Raw genomic sequence first — 4,380 nt, forward strand, 5'->3', positions numbered from 1 at the left:
ACCAGAAGTGCAACATCCGGTTTTGTGTCTGCTAAATAGAGCTCTAGGCTCAATAATGCCAAGTCTAAAATTTCGTTTTCTTCACCATCGGTGATTTCTTGTACTTCCTCTATTTCCTCTATCACATTCTCTACTCCATCTATCACATTTGCATTTGTCTTTTCTTGGTTATTCCCTTCTAGTGATTCTTGACTACCATATAGTCAGTCCTCACCCTCCTTATCTTCCGTGGCTACCTTTTTGTTTTGCCTGCAATCCCTTGCCAAATGTCCCTTTTTCCCTCATTTAAAACATTCACCCCTTTTCTTTCTTTCTTTCTTCAAACTCTTCTGATCGCTTATCAGATTGTTTGTTTCCCTGGGCATTTTTCTTACCCTTCTTCCCGGACTGTACTACAAAGACTTCTGCTCCATCTTCTACTGTGAATACTTGAGTTTTCTTTTTCTTTTTGCTATTAAAATGCCTTTCGGCATGTCTTGCATATTCAAGTAATGACTGTAATCTACTCGTACGATGATCTACCATGTGCTTTGTAATGAAACTACTTATGGGTGCAATACTACCCTTCAAAAATGCATTCTTTAGTTGTTGTTCATATGGGGAATCATGTGTTTGATCTTCAGGTACCTGCATTCCACAATGGTTATTAAAACACTCTAATAATCTAGCATAATATCTATCAACAGTTTCACCTTCCTGTTGGATGCATTGATTAATGCAAGTCCAGTCAGCCCTAGGCTTCCATTTCTCAGAGATTCGGTCTGTCAGACCTTTCACTCTGTTATCAAGCTCTGTGTTGCTATGTGGGAGTGGCTTATGTTCTGCGTCACGGGGATTCCAGTTGTCACTGATCATGTGCCAATCTGGACCTACGATTTGTCTGACTACTTTCTCTACTTCCTCTCCATTTAAATGGTAACTTAACCTCATGCCCTGTAAGTCTTCTAGGAATTTTCTAAAATTAACTTTCGGATGGGGAATTCCCTCTATGGCTTTCCGGATGTCTTCTGGTGTCCATGGTCTATACACTAGAAGAGTTGGGTCCTGTCCTGCCTGTGGATTTGGTACTTCTATGAGTGGACATATCTCTTCTTCACTCATAGCTTGTGAATTTTTATTTATTTCATACAATTCAATATTCCCTCTTAAGTTACGTGTTCGAGACCTAGTCTCGACAGAATCTCTGACAAACGGTTTTGTTTTCGCAGGGACAACTGGGTATAGCGGAGATGGATCAGATTGTCCACTTGCTTCATTTTCTGGTAAGGGAAGCGGAGGGGCTGATGCCATTACTAGGTTATTGTCTTCTTTGTCTAAAAACACTGCTTTTGAATTTTTAATCTTTTGTTCTCTGCGGTTTGTTTCCTCAAGCCACCTGTGTGCCTGAGGAACTCCCAATTGGCATTGCTTTTTTACCTGACCTTTTGCGTCTGTTTTAAGTTGTTTGACAAGTTTGATAAGTGAAGGTTTGTCTAATTTGCCATCAAATTTGTATTTATTAACCCATTTTGTATAGTACCTAACGTTATCAGCACGTTGTAATTGCATGTATTTCGCATCTTCGGTTAATGGCAGATCTCGGGATCTTTTTGTGCACTTATTTCCCATATTGTCTTAAATTAGTTAGAAATTGTTATGTAACCCTTCTTATCACGTGGTACCACTATTTCTTTTTTTACAGTTTATCTAGAATAACTGCTGACCTATCCTGTTTCCCTGATCTATGACAGCAATCTTTTTTGTCCCTGATTTATATAAAATCTCCCTGACAAAAACAAATACTGTAACAAGTCCCTGATCTGAAGCAAAGAAAAGGTAAATTCCTCCTTACCTGAGCCTCCATGATTGATCGTCTCATTGATGGAACCATTGACTCGTCCTCCAATTGCAGATCAGAAACAGTGGCTGGCATCTTTTGAACGACAATTCAGTCGGAGGTCTTTCAGTGCAGATGAACCGATGTGGCCTCTTCCCTGTATGGTTTCATGCCACCGGGCCCATCTGACCTGAGCTAGAGTGAGAGTTTCCGGTCCAAAGGACCAATCTGTCAAAGAAAAAATAAACTTCAAAAAGATCAATACACGGCAGGTTCAGGTTAAGGCACTTTAATCTTGCAGCAAGGAGACAAAAACATGTTAATACAGAGTTTGTCTAACTAAAATCAGGAAGTAAGGACATTTTTATTCATTTTCTAACAAGACATTGCCTACCAAGCTGACGTAACAGATCACAAGTTTTAACATCATTACTTCATAGCAGCTGTTTGTCCATGATTTTCTGCTTGCACTATCAATTTTATGAAAAACTTCCTAAGAAAAACAACATGGCCTTGGTGACCACCGGTTAGATACAGCTTCCCACTATGTTATGTTACCATTCAAGGTACTATAGCTAATTCGAGCACAAAGCAAGTACAGATTCTTCAAGCAGTCTTTTGTTTCATGTATCTCTTTTTTTCCGCAGCTGTGCATGTTCTCATAACACGAACAGAGCTAATTGTTCATATTTAATCATATTATAGAAAACAGTATTGTTCTATTCATACACTATTCATTCATTTTCCTGACATAGCAGATAATCACCTGCTTCTCAGTACATTTCCAAAAGGCATAAACATGAATTTTGCTGTGCTAGCAAATACCAGGTCAGGGTGCATCTTGCAGTTTCAGAAAGCATACTGTGGTTTGAAAAATCATCTTATAATTTCATACAGAATTAAGCTGCACATAAAATAGAATGAAATGCGTTAACTCTTTTAACTTCTAATAAGCACTAAACATATATGCTAATACATATTTCTCTAACAGAAACTGATGAGGAATAAGGTGAAGTCTCAAGACTGGAAAAATTCCCTTATCAGCCTCAACAAAAAGTTGATATCCCTCAGCAAATCTTCTAAAGTTAGCTATGAAAACAGAATTGCAGCATATAGTAAAGACAAACACAAGGCCTTCTATAGTTATGTAAGGAATCTCCACAGCAATACCCAGATTTGTTCTGAGCTACTGCACAATGGCACCTCCTATACTGAGCCAACAGATATTGCCAATATACTGGCAGACAGATTCAATGCCAACTTTACCCCTATCTCCCCCACCAAAGGACCGATCACAATACCAGTTGATTGCCAGGCACCCAGTATTACTGCTGCACAGGTTAAAACAGCACTGTCCAAGGCCAAGAATACAGCTTATATGGGACCTGACAATATTTATTTATTTATTTAACATTTGTTTACCGGGAAAGTTGACTGGGCACATGTCCTTTTTCAGTGGAGGGCCAGGGAGAAAAGCTCCATGAGTAACAGTAAATTTTCATGCACACATTACAATAATCAATAAAGTATAAAGTAAACAAAACGTAGTATATATAAGAACATACAAATCTGTTACATCTTGACAACAAAACTTAGGCCTTGAACATAGCTAGTACTATTTGTAGGTATGACTTATGTCAAGATATAAGGTTAAGACAGGTTGGTAGGAACAAAGGATTAAACAACTGGGTGAGAAGCTGGGTATGATTTGGGTATACTTTGATGTATCAGAGCACTCATGAGAGGTTAGTACAGGAACATAGCCAGTTATTTTTTAGATAAGCTTTAAGTGATGGCTTAAAGTGGTTAGTGGATGAGAGTGAGAGAATGGATTTAGGAAGGGAGTTCCATATAGAAGATATATAGTAAGAAAATAAATATTCTCCTGCAGCGTTGTTGGCCTTGGAGACAGTGAGTAAGTTCTTATTGTTAGAGTGTAGTGGTCTGCTGGAACTATAAGGAAGGATGAGATTTTCTAGTGCAGGCTGTGTTCTACATGAGCTACAGAGTGAACTGGCACCTTACCTGTGTGCCCTGTTCAATCACAGCCTCACCTCAGGCTTTGTCCCTACCGATGACTGCTACAGTCATCCCTCTCCACAAAGGAGGAACAACTACAGATCCTGACAACTATCACATCATTAGCCTGATGAGTCTGATGTGCAAAGCTATGGAACGCATCATCATGGACCTAATAAACAAGGATATAGGGAATCTCAAACTCTGGATCCCACACAGTTTGGTTTTGTGAAGGGTAGATCATGCCTTCTCAACCTGGTCAACTTCTTTGAGTCAGTCATCAGAGCTGTGGATGAAGACAAGGTGGTTAATACAGCCTACCTTGATCTGGCCAAGGCCTTTGATACCATTCCTCACTCAGGAATCATAGAAAAACTCACTAACTACGCATCAACCCTTATATCACTAGATGGGTTGCAAACTGGCTCACAGATAGAGCCCACAGTGTGAAAGTAGCTGACTCCAAGTCAGACTGCTGACCAGTCATGAGTGGAGTCCCACAAGGTTCAGCCCTGGGTCCTCTCCTGTTTGGTATCTACTTCCCT

Source organism: Protopterus annectens, chromosome 3.part0 (genome assembly GCF_019279795.1).
Source record: "Protopterus annectens isolate FY-2018-M chromosome 3.part0, PAN1.0, whole genome shotgun sequence".
Classification (NCBI taxonomy): domain Eukaryota; kingdom Metazoa; phylum Chordata; order Ceratodontiformes; family Protopteridae; genus Protopterus; species Protopterus annectens.